At 36.9% G+C, this 27,248-nt stretch overlaps 1 protein-coding gene across 1 annotated transcript in view; it reads left to right on the forward strand.

Annotated features, from left to right (window-relative positions):
- The window catches only part of TENM2 (teneurin transmembrane protein 2), a 1,855,021-nt gene that overhangs the window by 393,773 nt on the left and 1,434,000 nt on the right, over window positions 1–27,248 (forward strand). Inside the window, exon 7 of the mRNA XM_054217271.1 lies at window positions 15,719–15,779. The gene's annotated coding sequence lies outside the window, so the exon portion shown is untranslated. The remainder of the gene's footprint in view (window positions 1–15,718; window positions 15,780–27,248) is intronic.

Below are 27,248 nucleotides of genomic sequence, written 5' to 3' on the forward strand. Positions count from 1 at the left end.
CAAGTGTCAATTTCTCTGCAAATAGGATTATAAAATGGCAGAGTTTATTGAAATCTACACCTTAGCATCTGTTTTTTGCTTTATTTGTATGAGTGTCCCAATAAGATGCTACCAGTGGTAAAGTTAGTGGGAGAAACCCAAGACAATTCCCACCTTCAGTTAGGCAGAAATAAGTTTTTATTAGTATAGTATAGACTTTTCTAAGGAAATACGCAAAAAATAATTTTCATTCCCCTTAAGCTAAATCTCACAATTAAGTTGTGAAATAGTTATTTTTTATTTTCTGTGTAAGGAGGTAGCTAAAGGACTGCTGAAAAATGCCAGACTGGTTTCTAATCTGGCCATGGACACTATAAACCATAAATCTCCTACAAGGGTACGTTTGCATTATCCAGATACTTGATAGGATCCTCTCAGGAAATACACATTTTCTCTATCCCTTAATATACTTTTCTGTACTATATTGGGCTGAATCATTAGTACTGTGCAGAAGATGAAAGTCAGAGACTAAAAAGACGCTCAAAAAAATTCAGTGTGTTAGAAAATAAATCTGATCATAAATAGCCAATAATTACTTTTTGTTACACCACAAGCTTTTAACTTGCCTTCTTAAAGCTGTATTTTATAATGCTCCATGTGATTACATCCGGAATGCAGAGGTGCTTTCCTTAATATAACTGTAATTAAGGGTCTCTCCATGCAAATGCTTTTGATGGAATCTTTGTTCCATTGGCCTCAACATAAAGTTTTTTACTGATTTTTCTGGTCCTAAAAATTGTATCTGTCTTTTCTACTTGAACACTGAGTCTCATTTCTCTTTTCTGCAGCCCGTAATAGGGCACCTGACTGCCGTTCACAGATGACCAGCGCATTTCATTCCAAACACAAAATGTACTCCAAGAAAAAGAATCAAATGAATCAAATGCTTTTTTTAGATAGCTTTCTGAATTCCAATACAAATACTTTTTACAATTCATGTATGTGCGCACATATATATTTAATATATTGTACTGTAGATTTTTGTTTCCAATCTTTTGCACAATTTTTATTCTTCCTGCGGCCTCACAGAAGCTGATATTCAATATCAAGGACTTTGACAAATGCAGGACTCTAACTATTCAGTCACTTTTTCCTCAATGTTTGATGAGAAATACAGGTTCCTTGGCTCTTGAAGGAAATTGCCTGAGAGAAATTCTGAAGTCTGCCCTGAGAAGGTACAAAGCAGAAGGGGCAGGAGGCTGGTCTGGGCTGTGAGCTCCGTCCCACACTTGGCCGGCACTGCGGTCGTACCGGACTGCTGGGCAAATGTCGGCTTTAAATAACAGATTCTTGAGAGTTGCATGCAAAGAAATGCAGAGATGTGATATATCCCAGTTAAGTGTTATTTTAAAAGAACAGACAGGGCTAGCAGTGAGGGTGTAGCGACGTGGGCTTCCCCTGCTGGGGATGGAGCAGGCTGTGCCTTCTGCAGTGATGGTCCTCAGCTGTGGTGGTGGCATGGCAGAAGAATGGCAGATGCCACAGGCTGAGGCTTAAATGGTCTAAAGCTACACGTTTCTGCAGTGAGAGTTTCACATGCATTTGGTGAAAGCATTTTTAAATTTAAAACAAAGCTAGATGCTTTTCGACCTGATAAGTTGAATTTCCTTGCTAAAATGTTAGCCCTGGCGGGGTGTACTGCTCTGTTCCTGATAGGCATGTTCATATGGTTACTGTTTTCATGGAGGGAAGGAGAAAATAGACTCAATCCTGTTTTCCCTGTAAGCACCTTGGGGTTTGGGTCACATCCAGACAATGCCAGCTGCAGATGAATTACTTATCAATGTCAGAGTGATATGAGAATTTTGAAGAGCTGGTAAATTTTATTCAGCCATTGAAATTTTACATGGTATGTTGACATCCTTTTAAATTTAAGTATTTTAAATTACTTTTAGCTGATTCTAACTTGTTAAAAAAATGCTTTTTGTACTTCTTTCAGCCCAGTAAAATAGAAAAATTATAAAATATATTATAGTCTAAATAGCACTTGTTGCTATCATTGTTTCCAAAATTATTCTCTCCTAGGTAAGCCGATCTTAAAAAAAAAAAACAAACCCAACCACCCAAAAACCAAACAAAAAGAAACAAACCCAAGAACCCCAAATGCAAACAAACAAACCCCTCACACAAAAGAAGCAAACCAGAAGAGTTTCATTATATCTCTACCAAATCTATGAGTTACTGTTTTATACAGCATTATTGTTGGTTTTGATTATAAACCTGAAAATAGGCTCAGCCTGATAAAAATGAAACTCTGTGTAACCATAAGCTCCAGCCACAGCAGTGCAGTTGCAGGAAGACGACTTCCTCATGACCTCTTTGAGGAGAGAAATCATTCTTTGCACATACTACAGGTTAAGCCATGAATCCCCTACCTGGCGTAGGGCAGAGCTATTCTGTCCTTTGATTGTAAGGCCCAAATTTGTCTTCAGTCCATACTGCTTCAAGGGATGATGTGGGCTCAAGTCTTGCGTCACAGCCCACGTGGTACTTCCCGGGAACAGCCAGCCTCAGCATGCTTTCCTTGCAGAATCCATAGATTTGTATCAGCAGTCACTAATGCCTGGCTTATAGTCCAGCCTGGCCTCCTCCACAGAAATGGCTCTCTTGCCCACTGCAGAGCAGCACGGGAGCTGCGGGCAGCCGAGTCCCGGGCACACACATTGCTGTAGGTGGCTAGCAAGAAAAATATGCTTTCAGGTCATTTTCAGTCTTGCCTGCTATGGAGAATTTAAGCACAGCCATAGAGGCTATTGATAATTAAAGAACAGAAGTACTAAAAAGAAATTTGACATGTATTTTCCATACAGAAATAGGATTATTTTTCTTTTACATAGAGATGAACTGTTTTCTGTGACCAAGTGTTTTGCCAGCACTATAAGCTACCTGTAAGAAAAACTGTAGCACTACTTAAAAATAAAGCTTGCATTAAGTATTCGTAGCTGAAATCTTGGTTGTAACAGCATACTGCTAATTACGTTTGCCTTTCTTCCTCTGCTCCAGTATGCTTACAGATCATATGTCAGAATTTGAACTTTCTGATATTTATTAATATTTTTAAGTGATAAACAAAAATTACCTATTGGAAAACATAATAACTACTTATATAAAACAACTACTCATCTCCACCACAAAGATGGATTTTAAGCACTAAACAGAAGGTTTTGTGCTTTGGTTGTGCTGATGCTGAAGGCATCAGTTAAATTAGAATCCTTTGATATGTTAATTATTTATTGTTGTAAATTATGCATCCTCTAAAATCAAAGAGACACATAACCTATAATTTATTATTCATTTAGCATGAAAAGTTGTCTTCATATAACAATTTCTCTGTTAGGTATGGAGTTCTGATTTGGAATAAAACCTTTTAATACAGGCTACAGTTAAAACATAAAAGAAGTTGAGGTTTTCCTGAAAATGTGAAAATGATCTCTGAGACAGTTTAACCCCTACAACTTCTTTAATAAACTTCTCAGTTCATGGAGTGATGTACAGTTACAGATTCATTAGACATAGGCTAAAAGTGACTCTAGTTTAAAGTTTGTATCTGTTGTTAGAAGATTGGTAGCTGAAGGTGGATTTTGTTATTGCAAGAACTCTACAGAGCAGTTGTATGTCTCTTCATATACAACAAATTTGCAAATTTGATTCATTTTTTACTTTGAGGAGGCTACGAAATTCTTGGACTGTGTCTGACTTGCTTTTTGAATTTGTTCTACTCTATTGTTGTTTCAGAATTTAGAACAAAAGTATGGGTTTTGAATCGAGACAAACCAAAACAACAGATCTACGCTGCATGATTAGAAACCACGGATATTTGTATAGTTGTAAGAATAACTGTAAGCATTTGCAAACCAAAATTTTACATCCTCATTCTCCTTTTTGCGCACTGTGCATTCTCTTGCTGTTGGAACAGGGTGTGAAGTAAATGCAAATTCCCGGTTGCTGAGATCTTGGAATTACTTAGAGACTACTTTTTTGTTCCAGAAGAGAATAGAAGCGGGTAGGAAAGAGATTGTTTTTGTTTCTCACTAAAAGAAGAGGAATGGGAAATGTGTGAAAGGTTTCTAGAGTGTGATTCATATGTGTGATTTTTGTTGATTAATAAAATCTGCATTGTTCCCAGGTTTTATGCATATGCAGTATTCACGTACGTAACATATGTATTGAGCACACTGTAGGTCTCTGGGCTAGCAGAGAAACAGAGAGGTCCTATTGATTAATTTGTATGTTCTTACTTTTAATGTTTTGTCACAGGAAAAAAATGCTACATTGCAAAATATTTTAGCAGTCTGAGTTTTAGTGTGAATAAAGAAACATGATCGGAAATGCGGCAGAACACAAGTAATGACTATATTCTTTAATTTTTTCAGAAGAGTTGGTCTGATTTTCTCATGATACTAAATGCTTAGGGATATTTCAGACTCGTTACAGTCTTTAGAACCAGTATATAGTATATATATTAAAATAATTTAAATTACTCTGTATGGAAGTGTGTATACCGAAGGTAAAATATTCATAGAGAAGAGTAGAACGTTGTGCAAGAACTGGTTTTGGTGAAGTGCCCAATTCAGCAACTCAAACCAGGACCTACCCTCCTTTGATCAGGCCAGTAAACCTTTCCTCCTTTGTGTTGTAACAAAGTTGTAGAAGGATGGGAGAGAAAGATGAATGACAAATCCACTGTTAGCCACTCATGTGATCTGATTAGATTAAGATTAAACTGGGCTGAAGTGCATGAGATGAGGAAAAAGTTCCTAGAGTGTGTTTAGGCAGTTAAATTTATTTTCTACGTCCTTGTGAATAAAAACATTTGCAAAATGGACATGCATCTTTTAGAGTATCTGCTGAAGAGTTCTCGCCTGGATGAAGAAGGTCCCTTCTCTTACGTTAAGCACGCAAGACTCGTGCATATATTTAAAGAAAGATGAAAGAAATGTTTGTTAATGATTTCCACTGAGAATGGGAAACCAAGCCTTTTCTCCAGATTAAGAAAAGAAGGGACATACGGTGATAACAGTACAGTTTTTGTAACGAATCCTGCATTCCTTGTAGTTTCTCCTCTAAGATGAAGCAATGCTTTTTTCTTCCTACCATAAAACTCTAAAGCTGCTTGTGTGCATATTGGTATTGCACACTGATTTTGTTGAAGAGAAAAATGATCCAAAATAAGAGAAGTGTTTTTCAATAGTTCTTGCAAACTCAGCAGGGGAGCCAAGGTCTGTCAGCTCTGTTCTGCATGTGAAATATTTTGAATAGCTCCAGAGCACAGCTAATGTTTCTAAGGCTTTCTTAAGGAAAGGTCAGTGCAAACTACAAGAAGCTGTAGGCAGTAAGTCAAAATAATAGAAAAAAGTATATTCTTCCACCTGTTTGGCTATGCTAACGAGCTCAGCTCTTCGCTGCTTCTAATGGTCAGTGTCAAAATAAGAATATAGTCAACCATCTTGTAGAGATAATACAAGTTATTACATACATAAATGTAAGCTTTGTATACGTATACATATGTGTTTTGGCATAGTTTTCTGCTTCTGTTCTTTTGTTTCAACTAGCAGTTGCTTTTTCCTCTCCCTTAGATAACTTTTCCTGTTTGATAATGCACTTCTCTGTAAGTGATGGACTGATACGTGTTACCAATTTCTGTTGTTCCTGGTGTTCTGTTTGGTTAATTATTGTTGAGGCAACTGTGTAAGATTGGTACATACTCCCCATTTTTTATTTTTTTTTTGTAACTTAGGTCTCCCTGAATATAATGCTGTGAAAAGAAATCCCTGTCATCAAACCATTTTTCCTATAATTTCATATAACAAAAGATAATAACTTTATCTCATAATCTAGGACTATATTCTCTGTAGTATAAATCTTTATAATATTAAACCTTAATATTTATTACATGTTCCATCTTTCTGCTGGCATTCCTGTTAATGCTTCGCTTAGCAAGGCAGAAATGGTGCTTCTGTTCTTTGTAGCGCTAGAAAAGATTGAAAAAGTCTTTGTGCACAAATCACAAGAAAGCATAACTTGTCTATTACAGAGCGAGAAGATTAAATACATGGCCATAAACTCCTTCCAATCATGGTGACTGAGTAGAGGCTTCTTCTGATTGCTTTAATAAATCCTTTAAGTATGCTTTCAATCTCTCAACGATTCCTGACAAACCTTGTGTGCTGTTGTTGTGCATCTGCCTACATCTAAAGTTCCGGTTATGAATATTTTATATGGCTTATCACTGCACTTGTGTCACTGGTTCAGAAGATGCTGGTGTGCCATTTGTTAGTGCTTGTTAATGCTGTACTCGGCAGAAAAAAAGGGGGGATATCTTGTTTTCGAATCTAGCCTCTCGTTTCCTTTTATAGAAGATATAAAAAATAATAATGTTTGTGAATGATTGATGAGGTGATTACATTTCACAGATTTTGAGACCTGGGTCCATTAGCAAAATCATTTTGAGAACTTGCCTTAGCTTCCTGTATGCAGTGCGTAAGGGACTAGGTCAATGATACGGCAATAGTGCAGCAATGCAATGGTATGCTGGAAAATCTGCTGTAGCTGTAACTGCTCCGTTTCTCTTTTCTGGCACAGGAAACTGAAGCCTAACACTTGAGTGTCCTTGAGAGATTAGGCTGTTCAGTTGTGTTTATAGCTAAGTTTTTCCTTTTTTTATTACAATTATTTAGACATTTACAGCTAGATTAGTTTAAATCATCACCGCTAATCATCTAAATACTAGTAAGTGTTTAATTGTCAAACCTTCTATAAGAGTACATAAAATGATTCCCATATATTCAGATTTGGTCCTAGCAAGCTCATTTCCATGCCTACCAAACAGCATTTACAAATCTCCACATAAGCACTCCTATATTCACAGATGGGTGTGTTTTGGTGGGAGGTAAGAGAAGCAAGTATGCTATCGTTTGCAGAATTTTATTTCTTATTTTGGATGAAGACAGAGGCATACGCTAATGACATAAACTTCGCTATTTTTGAGTTCTCATTTCTTATTCGCCAGGAAGGAACTGTTACTCATATCACATTGTGTTTAAAATCTGACAAAAAAAAAATCTGTGAATATTACGTACAAGTGAATAATGAAATAAAATGGAATTTGTTTTGGTATATATTTTGGATTCCTTTTCAGGGGTACTTTATCTGAATGAGCTTATAGCCAGGATTGTTTACAGAATAACATATTTTAAGTCAATACTAGTTTATATAGAATGCAAATTTTGGACTTCTAAGTGCGGCTGTTTTCAAAATGTATTTGGTGCATTAAGATCTCTGGGGACAACGTGATTAAATTTTTTTTTCCTCTATGGATCCTGCAGTTTATGCCTGCAAAATAATTCCATTTGTGGCACTTAACCAAGTGATTTGGGTTAAAGAGGTTTTGAAAATAAAGTAATAAACATTAAAGCAGAAGATACAACTAAATAGCATAATGCCACGCAAATAGAGAAGAAACCAATGTATGAAAACTGCAAATGCATCTGAGTACATGACTGAGTTGGGTTCAAAAGTTCAATGAGAGCATTACATAGCTAGCTACATTTGATGATGTAATTATATTTGCTGATGCCTACTTTCAGCACGTGTAGATAACAGATCTATGTAACTATACGTAAAATCAAAGGCAATTCACTGACACTCACCTTTAAGACAGGATTTTCTCTTTACCGGTCATTACTTGTCTTTGCAGGAAACAGAGTTTGCAGAAGAAATCTGATCTGAGATTGTATAAGGTTGTAAAAAAGATGACGATGCATTTGGTAATTAGAGCTAGAACAGGCCTGCTTATTTTCAGTAGCTTAAGGAAATTCCCTTGGAGAGTTGTCAGTGATTGCATTAGTTTCTTAGGTCTCTGTTTTATGACCGTTCTTGCTAAAATGTGAGCCAGTTTCTATTGCCTTCTTTCAGACAATTAACGTATATTCCAAATATTCAAAATTAAGTCAAATAAATAAGTTATTAACTTCCTATACTTCCTGTGTCCTCAGAAATGAGATATTAATGCATCAAAGGCAGATGGAGAATTGTCTATTTTAATGTGGCTGTGATTTCAGTCCAACTGAGATAGCGCTTTGATGAACAAGAGTACTTAGACAAATACCATTTTAGGAACACTAAATTTGCATTTCCTTCCTGCCAAAAAGAAAGAGGATATATGCAGTACCCTGATAATAAGACATATGTCTAAACATTTTGGTGAATATAATCAAATCACTGAAGATTATGGTGAATATGGAACTATGAATATGATACTCTGATTTTTCACAATGGAGTGAAGTATCTGCGATAATATATAAGATAAAAAGAGTGTATAGATGCCAGGGATTTCTGTAAAAGTTAAGAACAATAATAGCTAAGATCTCACCAAGATTCAAGAAGTTATCAATGTAAATCAGAGTATTTTTCTTGAAAATGACTTTTTAGTCCTTTTGAAATACATTGGCTTTTAAAAATTATAAACTATTTCACAAGGCCATGCTAGGGTATTAGGTGTTTGTGGGGTTGTTTTTTTTTTCTTCTACTAGCAGTTTAAAATTTAGTATGCAGTCACAAAAAATGTTTCACATGTTTAGATTCCTGGAAGTGATTACTCTTGAAACTGAGAAATGTAGAAATTACTGAAGTCAATTACTTATCAAGTCAATTAATGGAATAAAGTCATCACTATTAAAATGCATTGTCTCAGCCCCTGAAGTCTGTTGTTATCTCCAAGTTTTTATGTAATTTCATGACCAATTCTAAATCCCCAATTCAGTGTTTGATGTGTCTTCTCAACCAAAAACTGATTGGGGGTGCAAGCCATCTCACCTGAAGGATCATAACAAAGCGAGAAAATTGGCTTTAAATTAACTCTTTGAGGTTGCTCACATGAATAGGAGAGGACTGATGGCAGTTTTACTTTGCAATGGGCTCTGCAATTTCTGAAGGGTCTGTACTTTGAAAATGCTGGAAGTCTGCACTGGCAGCACGCAGAAATAGCTGCTCACATCCCGATGCTCCAACCAGCCAAGGCTTTATTGTTCTGGACAAGATCCATTCTTCTCTGTTCTCACTGAAGCAAAATTTCCCCCCTCTATCTTCCTCATTCTGCATCCTCAGTGTTTCTGCTAAGCCCATGATTCCCATAAATTTGATTGATTTGCTTCGCACATTTCTTCCGAAGGCCATTCCACGTGTTTGAAGACTGTCCTTTTCATCCCCGGTCTCACTTTGCTCCCAGTAAGGCTTGTACAGGGCTGTTGGTTCATACTCGCTGATCCCTCCAGCTGGTGACTTTCAGACTGATTTCTCTATAACAAAGCCTAGTATTTTTCACTAGGATACTCGCAGCTCTAATATAGAACTGTTTTATTTATTTGCTATTGCTAATGAATTTGGCCTTGGCTATTGGACGAAAAAAGTGGTTGTGGGGGTCACTGTGTAGTTGGAAGTGCATTTTTTAGAGGCGTTATTTTTTAGAGGCAATGAAAACTGAATTTAATGTCCTATGGCTGAAATTATAACAGCTGGATGAATGTGTACATGTTGTAATACTCCCAAATATTCTCCAACGAGAAACACGTTGATTCTGGTATCTCCAAGTATGCACATAAATATTAGTTTGCTTCTTTTTTTTTTTTCTTGAAATTTTCTGTATTGGTTAACTTTTTTGGCTTATCTTGATAGTGCTTTGATAAGTGAATACAGAAAGGTAGAAGCAACCTAAACTATGTTTTCCTGCTTTGTCAAAATAATACAATGCAAGAGTATAAGGAGAATGATACGTATTGAATGAAACTCCATGTCGACATCCAGGACAAGAATTTCTCAATGATTTCCTTATCAGAAGAGCATTCCTACATTGCAGCAATTGAGAATGCTGCTGCTGATAACAAAACCCCCAAAATGTTACTATTTGTCCGTTCATTATTTTATTGTAGAACTCACAATACTTGAGGTCATGTAACCACAGTTCTCGGCTTGAGTAAGAAAACACTTGAGATCTGTGCTCAAGCTGGAAAAGTTTGAAATCATGAACTTTTAAAAGACCCACACCCAGAAATCAACAGAAAGAAATGAATATAATTATATTTGTGTCCTCAAACCTGTTTTGGCATTCTAGAAATTCCCTTCCTACTTTTTCCTACCTCTGAAAAGGGTAACCATAGGTAAGGTATTAGGAAAGTTATTCTGGTATCTATTCTTCATGACTTATTTCTATTTGAAAGAAAATAATTGGTGCAAGAAAGGGAATCAGTAGCTTCATTCTCTGAAGAATAATGAGGAAAATAAGAGAGCAGATGGGCATGATTCCTACTGTTGAAACCATCATATTTATGACACTGCCCAGTTTGATATATAGAAGCAGAAGAGGTTTTACCTGTGGTGGTTGACTCCATATAACTGAGGGAGTGGTAAAAAGAAAGGGAAAGATTTCTATTTCTGAATATTAGCACAATCCTTACTCTGTTGAGAAAGGAATATTTACCTCTTGCATAGCATAGAATAACATAAAGGGGTGAGACACTGCAGCTGTTTTGCTGCTAAAGGACCTCTGACAACCAAAGCAGTTAATGACACCAAACTTTTCTCACTGGAGTGCATGAAATGATTGGCATATGGCAATAATTGGTACTGGTGTATTTTCATACGCAGGGTGTGAATATGTGCGGTATGCAGGTGAGCAGGGAAAAGGGCACAACACAAGGTCAGAAAACTCATAAACCTAATCTACTGTGAGACTAACTTGGAGATGATGGGGGGGAAAAAAGGTGGTGTGCTGAGCTGAGAAACAAATAAACATCTCTGGCAAAAATAAGGTGGAAATTTATTCTGAGACAAACTACAATACAATATTCTTCTTGTAGTAATAGGAAAACATAGGCTATCAGTTATCCCTTTAAGGTAGGGAGAACAGGAAAAGCAATCACTCACCAATAGAATGTTTGAATTACAAAATATTATTGCAACGGTTGATTTTGCTGTATCGCTCTCTACTGAACCTACCCTGGGTATTCATTCTGTCTTCTAATACCAGATGAAATTACGTTATGTCAGTCTTGTCACAGCTAAACCACATTCACAGCTTCATAGTGTGTATCATAACACCTTTTTTTACCTGGGGGTAATTTTACAGTATCTCAGTCAAAGATTCATATAAAACCATCTATTGTTTACTCTCTTACATGTTGCTTCAGAAGTGTCACCTAGATTTGTATGTGTTATTAATTTAGATTTAGTGCGTACTGTTTCTGTTCACCTTTTACTTTTCGGGTTTATAATCTGTCATTATCTTCTTTTAATTATTTAATCTGCATTCCAAATGATCAACCTGTAGGAAAAGACTTCTAACAAGAAAACTTTCAACAGTCCTTTTCACGAGGAGTGCTGGTAGAATAAGCCTTTTAGTCATGTCTGGAGGTCAAGATCTCCTCAGAGAAACTCTAGACAACAAGCGTCTCTCTCTGAGCACGCCTTTTCCTGGACAGCTGTGCTCACGAAGCTAGGTTAGCTTGTGTAGCCCCTAGATGAATTAGTTTCCCTTCTCTTGGATAAACTAAGTCTACAGCATCTTCCCTTTTTTAAAACCACCTCATTTTAATAGGATTTCCTGGGTTTGTTTACTTGAGAAACATCCCTATAATGATGGACAGGACAGGAATTACTAGGAAATTAAATATGTACTGTCTTTTACCATGTGTTAGATTTTAGGCATGCTTATTAGCCATGCAACCATACAACAATAGCAGTATCATGCTCTAAAAATTATTTCAGGACCTGGGAATACCTCACAGTATGCAGTGAGATGTTTCCTTTGCCCACGCTTTTCTCCCCACCCCATTGTCGCTCCTCAACATCATGACTTGAACTTGGTTTGAGTCTGGTTTCTACAGTATGTCTAGTGAAGAAGGTCCCAATCGACCAGTAATAATAGTGGATAATTTGTATCTATAGTGTTAGAAATTAAAAAATAGTTTGATTTGATGCTGCTGCCCTTAACTGAAATAAACTCTTGTTTTATGTGAGGATTCAATATATGAGAGATGCAGAATTGAGCTGTTGGAAGAACTAATTAGTTTTGTTACTACTTTGACTCCAAACTAATGATGAGGGTTTTTTTACCCGAGAGCAGAGTGTAGGCATCTTGTATATGATTTAAATTTCATTTTACCTTACATAAAAAGTTTCAGAAAATAATGGTATAGTTAATATGATTAAGAATTTTAAAATATTTTCCAACAATAATGTATAATCCATTGGAATTTATTGCTTTTTGTTGAAATCTGGATGACCAAATATAGAAAAAAGTGTAGTAGAACTAGGGTTTATTTATTGGTCAAACGTGAAGAATGAGGATACAGGGAGGAAGTTGAGCTCAGAGTAATCTTGTAGCAGTCCATTCAGCAGAGCTGTAGGACAGTCCTAAGCTCCATGCCATGAGGAATGAAGACGTCACTGTGTAGAGCTAAGCTCCCATAGTGAGCTATTTTTGCAGAACAGCCGGCAGAACGGAGTGTGTGCTGGGCTGCTGTAGGTTAACTGACGGAGGGCATCTATGCCTTTAGCTGCCACCACTAAATCCAACAGGCTGTGAGCACATCGCTAAAACAAACAGCTTGGGCAGTTCAGGGTGTTAGCTCCTCCTCTCTTGCTTTTTGCCCATATGTGTCTGCATCTCAGTGGTTGCGCTCCGCTGGCTACCATAGAAGCACTTCCCTGGAGGGGAAGTCAGGCTTTGAGCAAACCTGCTGAAGCTGGATAGAAGAGAGAGATCCTGCGGAACTACTGTAGATGATCTAGTTTGAAAGATTCTTGTATAACATGAAATTATATTATGTGTGAATTTTAAAAGATGAAACAACTAATTCATTTTGAATCCTTAAAGTTACTTACATTAAATGTACCGAATACTGAAAAAAGGTTTAATTCAATTTCACAGTATTAATGAGTATTAATTCTTTCAGTTATTTCTTACCTGCACTGCAATAAAATATGGTTCCTTCGATATTTTAAAAAAAATATCATTTACTATATTGGTAGCTAATGTATCATTTTCACAAATAAATTTAGCAGTTATTCCATTGTCCAGGCTTCCACTTACCAAAGTTGACACCCGTTAGCCGTTCCTCCATAATGACTTGTGGGAAGGTTCAACAGAAAACCAAACTAATGCAGCCATTTTTCAGTCTCATAAAATGATTAAAGCTGATGTAAAAGGACTCATTAAAATTGAAAACATTAGGATCATTAAAAAGCCATTAAACCACCTCACTCCTTTGATTTATTTTACAATAACCTTATTTGGTCACTGTTTTAAAGTCACAGAATCCCATCTTTTGTCTCTAATTATAGGCAGTATACCCACCATGCAGCAGGAGGCCACATTCATGATGAATCCATTCTTTGTAAGTCAATACTTCAACCTTTGCAGATCCTGCTACTGCAGTCACTTCGGCCATATGCTGAAGTTCAAACATGGATAGATCAATTGAAATCTGCACAACTGGTTGCCTGCTTAGACTAATGTTCAGGGTATCAGGACCTATTCAAATAACCCACACTGAATTCTACTATTACCTTAATGGATCATATTTAATTCCAAGTGCTTTGCTTACTAATGACATCAGAATTTTAAGCAGTGTTTTCTGAAAAAGTTAAAATTGAGATGTTTTGAAGCATGCTTCAGCTCCTACAGAAAACAGATTTTCTTTAACCCAGCACAGCAATGGAAATCCCAGGCTATGGGGAAAAAAAAAAAGAGAGAGACCTTTATCACAGATCTCATTTGATCTTGGCCCCTGGTACTTAATGACTTGTACATATGATTAACTTTAAATATCGCTGCTGTCCCATGGAGTTCATTGGAGCTATTCATGTACTTAATAAGCAAGCGTATTTATACTTTTATGTGGAGAACTAGACTTTTCAGAAGGGCTTTTTATCTTTATGAAAAGGCTCTTAATTTCAACAAGCAAGAATTGAAAAAAAAATAGTTTCCTTTTCTCAAAGGAGACCACTAGTACGTTTGAAAAAATGTTGAAAATTATTGAAGATGAGTTATTTTGGAAAGACAGTGCTCAAATTACCGATGGAGCTGTCAGGCATACTGAGGAATAAACACAATCTATTTGCTTTTATAAACACTTCCTGATGAACTTCTACATCAGTTACTAATTTTGAAAACGATATCTTCAGAAAAAAAGTGTCTTAAAAAGTTTCACAAAATACTCTCTTGACAAAAAAACCTCATGAAAAATTATGTTTATTGTAAACATATAATTGAAAAATTCATAAACAACACACACCACACACACACCCCCCCATTTCCAAGAGTCTCTCCAATTTGCCTCCCAGGCTGCTCCTCTGAAAGCAGTATGCTGTATAGTACACCTTGTTAGTATAACCAGGAGTAGGTTTTAATCCAGGATAGCCAGATGTAAGGCTTCTTGGCTGGGCATGGCAGGGGACCGCGTTGTTGTTTGCGTATTGGCTAAACTTCCGTAGATTATGACTGGTGGTAAAAGGATGAATTGATACTGACCCTCATCTTATCCAAAAGTTCAAGGGTTGTAAGAACATAACTCTCCCTGATGATTAATTTGTAGTGTGCATCTCAGGTTTTAGGAACAAGATATTTGAGAAATTTTTTCATAATAAGGTGACAGATGCTTAAACCCATTCTGTAGGGGTCTAATCCTTTCACTCTTAAGATGACAGTTTTTTACCATATGTATTGCACCTGATGCTGCGTATCACTGTTTTCTTTTATACTACAGTTTTCATCTTCCCAACATTAAGCGCTCCCTTTTTGATACCAACTCCGAAGTTGTTTTTTTGCTTTGTGACTGTGTTAAATCATCAAAATTGATCAGTCACATTAAAACTAACTCATTATTTTGAATCATACATCATAATATGGACTGAGATTTATATTCTAAATGTGTTCCTGTAAATTTTTCTGGCAACTGCTATCAAAAAAAGAAGGAGTGGATGTGGTCGTGTTTTAAATTAAGGGATTCACTGCAAGCTAGGTGCTTGTCTAATATGGTTGAAGGGAGAGATAATACTTCTCAGAAAAGAGTGTAGAGGTTGGACTATCCAGCAAACAGCTGTTAATTGCAATTTTCCATCTAAGCATCTCTAGGTGTATATTCCTAAATGTATATTTGGAAATGAAAAGGTCACTTAGAGGCTGTAACTCTAGCATTCAATAGCAGAGGGAAGTCTTTTTGGGTTTTGAAAGGGAATGTGCCAGAGGAGCTGCATTTGGGGAATACTTGTTGGAAGATCTGCAGGTCTGTTTCTCTTGTTCTGTAGTGAAAGTAGTAGGGGTTTAATAGGAAGTTAGTCTTTTGTGTGCTTCATACACCATGATCCTAATAGGACATAGGGTGTAATTCCCGGGTGCTTCTCTAACATTCCTCAAATCTGCTGGAAAAGCTAGATGAAAAAGTAAGGTTTGAGACTGATCGTTAACGGTAAGTTCTAGAAGAATTCACCCATTTAAAGCCGTGCAGGATAGCTTAGATCTAACATTTGGGGACTGTACCAGATGACTTATCAAACCTAAAGCTGGTCCCTGGCAGTTTTCTTTACTATCTGCTTTACTTTCTGTAAAACAGTCAAGCACACTATTGGTTTTTTCTTCTTGATGTCATGCCTTGTGCATAATTTTGCTCTTCTTTTCCTGTAGGTCATTTGACTTGACCTGTAAATCTACTGCAAGCAATGAAATAGGAAGATAACTGCCATAGGTGAGTGCTTCTTAAAACAAAAGCTACGTGTCAATCACTCTCTACCATGGAATACAATTGAAATTTTTTGTCTAGTGTCACTATAGTGAGAATTCATGCCGTGCTACTGATAAAGCTGTCATTTCATTATGAACTGCCTCTGCTTGGAGCTGTGGTTCAAACATGGTTCGTTAGAATGTTGAATATATGTGTTTTAATACCACTTCTTTCATATGCTCACATTTTCTAGCTACTGAATAACTACGTATGGTAGTTAATTAACTGAATGCCAACTGCTGCCTGGGCTTGTTGTGTTAAGACACAACACAAGTTCTCTTCTAGATGTTGTTGTCCTCATGACTGTACGGCTCAGAATTGGGATGGCCTGAGGCTAAATCCATGTTCAGTAAAAGAAATTCTCAGACATTCAAATCTGAGATTTGCTGGGGCAGAAATTAAACCAGATTACGAGAGAGGACTGTAAACCAAATTACAAGAGAGGACTGTAAAGCTGAACCTGCCCAAGCAGTGCTCGGATTTGTCCTTTCTAAAAGCTACTGATATTTTAAAATATGAGGATGAGTGAGCAAAAAGCCCTAGTGTGGCAACACCCTGGTTTCATCCACATCGAGTGTGCCAAAGATGCCTGTCAAAAAGACAGGTAACTTTATAAAGATTAACCTTGAACCTAGTAAAAAGAAGCATGACGACATACAGAAAACCTGGTTAAATCTCCTTTCAGCTGGTGACCCAGGAGTATAAAGCCATGCAGTCTCTTAGATTTTGGAGAGGGGTTCCTCTTCAGACAGCAATCATCAAAATGCTGCGCTTCCTTTTAGGACTCTGTTTCTGTCTATCCAAAGATACTCATTTTTGAGTTGGCAAACTGTCTGTTTTTCCTATATATTTTATTTATAACACATCAGAATAATCCATAATCTTTTGTCAGTTCGTATTACAGTATAGTATTAGATTATAGTATTTAAGTTTGAGAAGAAAGCTACAATAGTGTTGCTGCAAGAGTTCAGCTCCCCGTCTCCATTCTGCAGAACAGTCCCTGGCTCTCGTCATTAATGGTGTTTGTTATAATAAATTAGAGAGAAAAAGAGAGATCAAAGAGTATCTTTGCACTGGGCATGTTAGTTGTTCATTTGACTGATAAGGCTAATGGATTATTTTTTTGCAAGACTGTCACATGAAAAATTGATGCACTTTGTAACAATTGATATTAAGCACCTCTTCTGCCCTTTGTGAAAATTAAAGTAGCTGCTTTTCCTGTGCCCAGCACAATGCAAGATGGGCAAATTAAAAGATTTATTTTTATGCTAACTTGTGTCAGTGTATTGGAGGAATAGATGCAGGATCATAAATGGCATAGTCATAAAGGTGAGGTCCTAATTTAATTCTCAGTTTTATTTCAGCTTAGTTTTCCATTGCCAAGAGGCATAAAAGTTACTGAGTTATACTACATTCACCTCACGCTGGTCTCCTATCAAACAGAATATCAGTGGAACACCTCCACAGAGCTCTCTACATGAAATTGTCCTTTTGTACGTCTCATAATCGGCTGCAATGTGACCAAGCATCTGGTGGTGACAAGCAGACGTCTTTGATTTATTGGCTAATATCACTGCTTGTTAGTGGATGGTTGAGCAGGAGACTAAAAGAGCATAAAATCAGAGAGAATAAATTATGAAGGCACCGAACTGTGGCATTATAAACCCCTCCTTGTCACAGCTGTGACATCTCCCAGGAAATGTGGGATGAGAGAGACATTCCCTCTTCAAAGACAGTGGCCACTGTCTTCTGATTTTGAATAAAAAAAAAAAAAACACACAGCCCAAATCCACCAACATCTTACCTAAAGGGTTAGTGCTATCTCCTGCTTAAGCAGTCTGCATCAAAACACTGCATCTGCTTGGAAATTGAATTTATTAGCATCTAATTCAGAAGTCTGGGTAATCTGAAGGATGCTAGGGGTAAGAGGGATATCTCTACTGTGAGTGGGGATCTCTGGTTTCCTTTAAATGCTACCCAAGAACCAGATCAGAACCCACACTAGAAAAGCCAGGCTTAAGGTTCTGCTTCTCACTTTCAACATTAGTAGTCTTGCTAAGCAGGAAAGTATGCGTGGTCCCTGTTGCGCAGAATGGTTCCCCATGCCTTGTCCCAGCTAATGCATGGATAAGAGGGGAATTAGCTTTCCAGGCTGTGGTGTGTTCTGTCTTACAAACAGCATGTAGGTAACTAAGGCATTCAGGTCTATGCTGCATTGCAAAGATTCTTTGTGGACTTGACAGGAGGATTGTAATGGGGTAGATGTGCAAACACATGACAAAAAAAAGCACAACGTTTAAGAGTTTGCAGCAATCTTAAATGCACTTGCCATTTTTTATCCGCTTTTTAATAGTTAGTACTTACCAAATTAAACAATATATGTGGCTGAACACAGTGTTTCTGACGGTCCCTGATCTTGACTATTATTCAGTGCTGACAATTATTTTGAGCTGCAGAGCAGTGATAATTGTGACTACTCATAATGTGAAATAAACATTATGTACATGTTTATTCAGTAAATCAACCTGAAGTATGAAAGGAAGGAGATACTATTTCACTCCGGTGCAGTGACAAGATGTGAAACTGACTAATGGCAACAAGCCATGCTGTGATTCAGTAGGAAGCCAGTTAAGAGTTATAATACCTTCAAGGAATAAATGTGGTCATTAACATATGTAATTGATGGTTTTGCATTAAAATATTTATGTAAATATTTTTGTCCTCAAGAGATGGACTAAGAATGGGAAAGTGAGAAAGTTTGTGTAGGGTTCTAGTGACAAGTTTAATTTTACTATTTCAATTAAAATCCAGTGGGAGTTCTTGCAAAGTTCTTTTTAGCTATTCAATGTTAGATAAGCTGTAGCCATAATGAGGAGATATTCCTTATACTTTTAATGAGCAACACCAGTAACTGGTTATGACTTACTGAGAAGTAAAAGGAAACTTTTAAGGGTGCCCATTGGAACTATTTTGCTACTGCGGTTATCTGAGGGTATTAGCCTTGAGCAGATTCTGGGAACTGCAGAAAGAGGCTGCACAATTAAAAAGGCAAGAATGAGCCAAGTAGTTGCTCTTAGTAAAGGGAAGGGGAGCACAGGCTAATGACGTGAGACCCTCAGGCAGAAGTAAGCCAATATGGTACTACATAGCAGTTACATCAGCATGCCCTAAAACCATTTGTTCAGGGATTTCGGTTTACAAGGGGAAAAAAAAGGAGTTCTTGGAAGAAAGGGTTTGTGATTTTTTTAACAATTTGCTAATATTCAGGAAGAAGGTCTTCATAATAGTCATAATCAAAAATGTAATCTAAAGATATTTGATATATAATATAACAGATAATAAAATTTATCTCGCACCAAGAGAAATGTAGACTGAGGGCTTGATAAGAGACAGTTGTTGCAAAGGGTGAAGTCATGATGCTCACTGTTTCAATATATTTCTCTGAGTAGTCTTCTTTAATTTTAAATTCTTTTTTTCAAGTGAGTGCTGTTCTGACTAATGGATTTGAATGCACTGAATAGATTTGAAAGGATTTCCTTCATGTTCACTTTATTTCTGAAGCAGTTCAGCCTGTTTCTGCTTGGAGTTACAAAATGAAGCAAAGAGTAAAATCTCCATAAAATATGCATACAATTTTTAATAACGAGTCCCAAAAATCTCTCCTATAAATAAGAACCACCAATGAAATTCTTGTGTGGATTTTTGGTAAGAAGAAAAGCATGACACCTTGAGACAGAATTCTGTTGTTTGTTAGACAGTGGCTGTGTGTCAGTCAAAGCGTTTCTGACAGTGAAAGACATTCAAAAGCCACAAATACGCAGAACCTTGAAAGACAAATTAGATGGAAGATAGTCTATTAATAGAAAACATAAAAATAAATACCAGCCAAAACAAGTGCTTCATTCAGAGTGTTCAAAAAATCAACTTGTCAAAATTGTCACAGGCATCAGGATCTTAGGGAATAGACTTTACTTGCTCTATATGTTTCTTCTCGTAGTAGCAAAAATAAGGGGAAAAGATTCTAAAAATAACTACAGGAAAAGGAAAATATCTAAGAGATGAGACTTTAATTTCCAAGATGTGCTGCTTCAAAAATAAGAGGTCTTTCAGTGAGGTATACATGTGCATTCTTGTTTCATATCTCATTGTTTTAGGGAGAGACATCCTGTGAGATACGGGACCTCTTAGTAGTTCTGTGAACATCTCTCAAGTTTTGCATTTTTAAGAGTCAGCAAGTCACCCTCCTAGCACTGATCTCATATGAAGTTTTTTTGCTTTTACTTATTATTTTCATAACTCATGAATAAAAAAAATCCCAATCATAATGTAGCTAGTAAAGAGATGGTTTTCCAATGGGCACTTGAAAGCAGAAATCTGCCTCAGGATGCTCTGAATTGTCCTCTGAAGTAGTATATCTCCACTGACTACATGGGATGTCCAGCACCTGGAATTTCCTCTGACATGTTACTTCAGTGCACACCACTGTCAGTACTCACTAGCTAAATTCAGTATTATACATGATTTTGTTCGTCACAGTTGCTCAAATTGAATGGAGCATCCTACCAAATAAGAATGGTAGGATATTATGTTGATGTAGCACTGAAGTGGCTGCTCTTTCACTTAATAATTACAGTTTTGGAGAAAGTACTTTGACTCAGATTGTCCCAGACATTTTGCCAGCATAACTGCAGTTGCATCTGCTTCAAGCAATGGCAAGCTCTCCCCTGAAGTTCTGGTTGATATGATTCATTAGTAGTTCACCATCCATCCAACTGTACATACAAGCGGAATCAAATCCCAGAAGTGCAAAGGTGTATATCAAAGAGGAAAAGTATTTCTGTGCTGCCAAGCCCCTTGCCCTGTACAGGACTGTTGGAGAGACTATTTAAATATACATCAGGGAAAAGGCTCCATACCATGAGAAAACCTTCACCATCAGGTATTAGTTGCTCTTCAGTACCTTTGCAATTAAAACATTACTATTGCAAAGTCCTAGAGGTTTAGGAATAGACATTTCTTGTATACTCGAGTGAATGCAAGTGTAACCGTGTGCAGCCACGTGTGGTGAATCTGTCAGAACTAACAGCAGGAACTTTGATAAGAGTTCTCCATCAGTAAACCTGTTTGATAGCTCAGAGTCTTTGAATTGTTATTATAAGTGGCATCCAGTAGGGCTGCTGCAGTTAAGGGTCTGTCAGATTTCCCCCCTCCCCCCCCCCATCCCTAGGGATTTATTACATCTCAGCTTTTCCAAGTTATGCTGGGGCTAAAACTATAGCCAACAACTCCTCAGCACAGACACGATTTTATTTGAGAAAAATAAAATGATCCCTGAATGATTCAATGACTTAGTTTAAGAATTGGAGAGGGTGAGGATCAAGACAGTATATGTCCTTTGTGTACTGAAGCACACTGGGGTGAGAATCATTAGCAGCAATTAGTGAGAATGAACACTGCTTTACCATGAGAAGGGAGGCTTTTCACCACGAAAAGCAGATCAACAGGAGGAGATGGGTGGGGGGCAGCAAAACCAAAACAGACTACGTAAAGGAATTCATTTCTTGATAGAAGCTTTTGGAACGTTAATTCTGTATGACTCAATATTTGGAAGATGGAAGAACTACTATCTTTAAATATGCATCTTACTAAAAAACAGCCTTTTCATTGATAATTAGCAGAGACTGGAAGTAGGCTCAAGAACTGACAGTTCTCATTTATATATGGAATTTAAAGGTCCCATGCTAGCAAAGTTTAGGGATTTCTGCATAGAGGGAGACAGTAAAAGGGCCTGAAGATTAGGCAGCCAAAAAGCAATGGTGGTTAGGTTGCTGAGCTGACACCTGATCGGGCAGGGGAGATACGGATCCACTTTACCAATAGCAGAAATAGTAGCAAAGTTGTATTTATATACTGTAGGTAGAGCATGTAGCTATTTATACTGTTCTCATTCTTGGCACAGCAGATTTAGGAATATTTCTGCTGTAACTGCAGAATGAGTTCGTAAGTATATTTATGCACTTGTACAAAAATTAAGATGAATGTTTCATAGTTTTCTTGTAATCACTCTGCTTCATAGATTCCTATCAAAATGTGATGAGTACTATAGGCTGCTGAAGTAAGTTAATGGATGTATAGAGAATTTTTAGTCTTGCGAACCTCATGAGGCATGGGCTATGTTAATTCAGAGAGCCCTGTGACATTAGGTGACATTTCTAGTTCTCAATGGGTAAGGAACTGGTTTACTGACTCACCAGGGTATTAAATTATATTGCTACTTTGGGAACAAAGACTATCAGGAGGGTTTGTATTTGTTTAACATCCCTCTCACCTGCAAATGAGTACTGCATACCAATTCCTGTATCCTGTAATGTGTGCTCAGAAAATAAAATAAAAAAATACACCTAAGAAAGCGCAAACACATATTGGCGTGTTATGTAAGAGCTGCGTCCCGAGTCTGCGGTGCATTGTATGCTCTTTTCAGCACAGGGGCCTTCAGTTATATTTCATTTTAGTGATTCACTTTTGGTTGAGGAGGGCACTTGAGGAAACAATCCTACCTGAGTGCAAAATAGGATCAGATGTTCCTTATGAAATCTTACTTTGCTGGACAAGAACACCATTCATACCTCCATTTAACTCAGTTTCTAGTACTTCTCCAACAATTGTTTACTTCTTTTTTAAATTTGTTGCTCATTTTTTAATTCCTATCAGTTTGATCTGTCCTGCTATGACTGCTTCAACTACATATCCTGGATGCTTTCTTAGGAGAGGTACATGTGAGGGGCTGTCTGTATAGGAATTTGGCTTATTCCTATTAGGGCAGCATGGTAAAGGGGCCCTAAGCCTGAGATGGTCCCTACATCAAATTAAGCCTATGACAGGATAAAGATATAGTCCAAACAGATCAAAGGTCTGCTTTTGACCTTCCCTGCCCAAGGCAAGCTCTCACCACACAAATAAATCCTAGATGAAAGCATTTATTCAGCTGCTTAAAGCAGGCTTCTTTAAATCCATAGTTCCCAACCCTAAATAGTGCAAACTTTCTATCTTATTGCAAGAGGTAAAACTTTTTTTTCAACGCTACTATAGACAATACAGATGGTTCATTTTATGTATGATAGTGGCAGCCTGTCATAGATCTTGATTCAGCAAATGGGCATTCTGGTGGTCTTTGGTTTGAGTTAATTTTGTTTGTTTCTGGTATAGATGAGAGGGAGCTTGTTTGATAGCCTTAATAATAAAGGGTGATCTGTGAGTAAATGTGGAGAACTCTCCTTGTTCTCTGTGATTTCTATAGCACCTTTTTAAATTGTCAGAATGTGAAATCATCACTATCTCTGTACTTTATTCCCAACATAATCTCGCCATAAAATAATAAATGTTAAAATAGCCTAGCCGAAGCAGTTTGCTGATATGGCTAAGCTTTTTTCAACACGCTATATTTAAATTTTGTTTCTGTGTGTCTGTATCACGCGGTATTCAACACAGCAGATGCATTCTCCTCTGGAGCCAGTGAGGTTACCCCAAGAACAACTAATCCCCAATAATTCTTCCTCCTTGGCACACATCATGGCCTCTCATATGGAGCAATCCATCCTCCTACACGGAAACCTTCTTCCAAGTTCAGACCTTGATTTAAGTGTTCATTCTGCTGGAAGAACTTTGAGCCTAATGCATGGTCAAAGCACGTGTTGTCCAGTTTCTGAAATAATCCCCAGTATGTTTTCTCTGTATTCCTTTACTTCTGTCATTCTTTTCCTTTTTTTGGACCTTAGAGGTCCCTCCCGTTGCTTCTGTCCCCAGTTTTGTGTGTGATTTTTCTCCATACTTCTAAGATCTGCCTAGGACTGGAACCAGAAAAGACAGAATGTCGTGAGAGAAACTTTTTTTTCAGACAGAAGAAAGAAGAAATCCAGTGAAAGATTTTTTTTTCCATCAAAATGGAAATGTTTTGTGAAGGTTTAATTTTTATGAAGATACTGTGGAAAAGGAAAAGGTTTTAGCCGCATTTTAGATGGTTAGCATAGTGTTTTATAACAGTTTTACCAAATAGCTATCAGCTGCAACCGAGCAATACATTTTGTATCTACTTAAAAGTGTAGGATGGGCAATGTGCAATGGCTAGAGAATCTTCAGCTTTATTTAATCACTTCACTTTGCATTTGAAAAGTAATTCATCATGGAAAGTCAGTGGGGTATAGAGAGCACTAATTGCAGCAAAATATCAAGGACAGTTTTCCTCTGTCTTAATTAAACATTAATGAGTAAAGTTATTTGCAAATGCATGCTGCAGGGATGGACTTGTCTATCCAAGTTTTGTAAATACTGACACCGGGTGTCAAAATAAAACACCTTAATTGATTTATACAGAAATAGTTTAAAAAGAGTGCACCTGGAGTGACATTTCTCTAGCTTTTTATAGAGTAGTTTCCTGATGAATTATTTATAAAGAAACTTGGCCTGACCTATCTTAATTACACAAGTGATTGTTTCCAAACTAATCAATTTTGTAAGTGAAGTGCATTCTCTCCACTGTCAGTCCTTACTACTTCAAGAAGGAAACAGAATAAGAAATGCATCTTTTGACAAAAGTTCCTACTGTATTTATCTCAGTAGACTGCCAATAGCATCCTTCAAGTTACTAGTGAGCTCAACAGAATGCTACTTCTAATCTCAAGTTATCCATGTATTAATGAGGAGTGTAAGTAAGAATGTAATAAGAAAGGCTGTGAAAAATCCAATATCAGTACCTAATTTTTAGTGTCTAGCCATAGGGCATATCAAGTAAATAAAGATAACGGAGAATGAAGAGGCCAGATTGTTTAGTATTAAGAGGTTGTTGGAATCGAAATGCTCTATAGCAGGTACTCAGTACTTCAGAAACATGCTAAGGCGACAAGGAATGGTTCAAATCAAATATTTTTCTCTTCTTCTCTAAGAGTATATACCCATTTATTTCCTGAATATTTTATGTTAAAGTAATTATATATAATATTTATCATGATCGATTCTTAAAACCAAAACAAACAAAAAAGCCGATGACACCTGAAGCTTGTGGGTTAGCAGAATAAAGGTGTAGTGAATGACAGCTGCTGTGCCACATGGAGGAGAGCGCCCACTGGAGGGTGAAAATGTGAATATGTTGTTGCTGATAGCTGTAGTAGAGAAGAATGTTGAATAGAATTCCAGAAATACTCGTTCTGAACTTCTACTGAATCATGTACTCAGTCTAAAAACATGAACAGAGACATAAAAGAACTGATTCAGGTAAGAGGAAAAAAACCCAAGAAATTTAAGCTCTGCAATCTCTGCAGTTTACCATTAAGTTTTTTATAAGAGTTAATCTCTTTTCTTGTATCAGACATCTATTACTATTACATATTCCTAAAGTTAATATTGCTAAATTGCTTTTTGCATGTGTCCTATATTCACTACATTAATCACATGTAGTTTAATTCCTAAACATTCCAGTTATACTTCCCCAACTTTGCAGAAAAATCCCCATCATCGTGATTGACAAAGTCTTTGACAAAAAAATTCTCAGAGTAATTTTCAGTGGTTCCTTGTCAGATTAGAAAAATGTATCAGGTACGGTTCCAAAGAGATAGGAGGCACAACTGAACACTTCCATTAGACACAGACAATAGAATTAAGAGTGACTACTACATTTACATGTGACAGCAGATGTATATCTGGGGACGTGATTAGAATTCAAAGTGATCTTGAGATGCTTGGAAACAACTCCCACAAATTATTCAAAATTTGTAATTTGAAGTACCGTCTTCTACACCCAAACATGGTGAATCAGCCTTATAAATCAATGTTGCAGAGTAACAGGCTAAGAAATGGGTCTGAGTGGCGGATAGGGAATCAGTAATGAGGTTAATTTTTTGTTAAATCTTTCTGAAAGAAGTTCATGTCATGGGGGGATGTATTAACAGGAAACAGGATTTTTTAAAAAAAAAAAAAAAAAAACCCACAACAAAACCCCAAGTAAAACACGGTGCAGTCTTTGCAATCTTGTTTTCCATTGAAGTCTGAGGAAAACACGCCGCCTAATTTTGGGCACCAGAATTTAAAACAAGGATGTGGACTAGAGCAAGAGTTCAGCGAACAGAAATGTTAGGAAACTTGACCGAAAATGAGACAGTGAAAAAACTGGACTTTTTTTATTCTGCTCTCCACTGAGTGGAGACTTCAAATGCATAATGGGCTGATGTGAAAGGAAAGGCAATAATCTGTTCTCTGTGACTGCAGTGAACAGTCAGAAATACTGAACTGAAAATGTGGGAATAGACATCTGTACCCTTAGAGATACTAGAACAGGTTTCCTGTACAGCTTGTATGGTCTCTACCACTACAGCTTTGTAAGAACTGGTTAGATAGTACCAGATGCTACTAGCTGCGGCTGGCCTCATGGCCTTTCAAAATGTCCCTTGTTTCGCATTGATTCTCCTAGGACGTAAGTTTGCAGATTACAGTGTCCCTCTGAGAACTTAGGTTCTATCAAATGTCTGTAGAAGAACTAGTGAATATTGCAGTTCCCATTAAATTTAAGAAATAATAATTAATAAACAACTAGAAGCTGGAGTTTGTTCTGTTAGAGTCTTTTCTATTCAGTGAAAAATAAAGATTGACAGCATGGGGGCATTCAGCCTTTACCAGGAACATAGCAATGTCGCAAGTCCAATGGGAATTTCACCAATTTGGTTTGCCAATGACAAACTTTAATCACTGAATGCCTTTTGCTAAAGGATATAAATTTTCTAATTGTTGTTGGTCTGGATGAGAAAAATAGAGTATTTAATGATAAATCCTAGAATTTTATCTGGTAAGAGATAACAATGAACACAATAAGCACTGAAGGATTCCAAATGTTTGCCTTAATACATTCAAACTTAGAAAACACTGAATGTGAAAAGTCAGTTAAATAAGAAGCTACAAATATGGCTATTGATTAATGTTTGTTTCAAAATGCAAATAATGCACAATTTTGAGAATAAAATATGTCATGAGATTTGTCTTCTTGGCAGTATCTTGTTTTCTTTAAAGAACTAAATACAAACATATTTATTTTGGTGGACTGTTCGGAATTACTTAGTTTAGAATTATTTGGAATTCCTTTCATTGGAAATATCTGTATGATTTCAAAATGTGAATCAACTTTTCACAGTTTGGTCTATAGCAAATTCCTGAGCAGGAGCAAAATCTGGAGAACTAGCCTCAGTAAGAAGATCTGTATGTCTGAGACTGTAAGTTTCTCACCTCAGGTTTTATTCTGTTTTACGTAAGAGAGAAGAAAAACTTCAAGCTGTCCTACCATTATGAAAACCTCAGCGCATATTATATGCGTATGTTCTGGGGTTTGTTATGGTGCCTCCATACTGTTGTATGCAATTGTATCGCAATGAACGACTCAAATATTTATGTCAC

Source organism: Rissa tridactyla, chromosome 11 (genome assembly GCF_028500815.1).
Source record: "Rissa tridactyla isolate bRisTri1 chromosome 11, bRisTri1.patW.cur.20221130, whole genome shotgun sequence".
Lineage (NCBI taxonomy): Eukaryota > Metazoa > Chordata > Aves > Charadriiformes > Laridae > Rissa > Rissa tridactyla.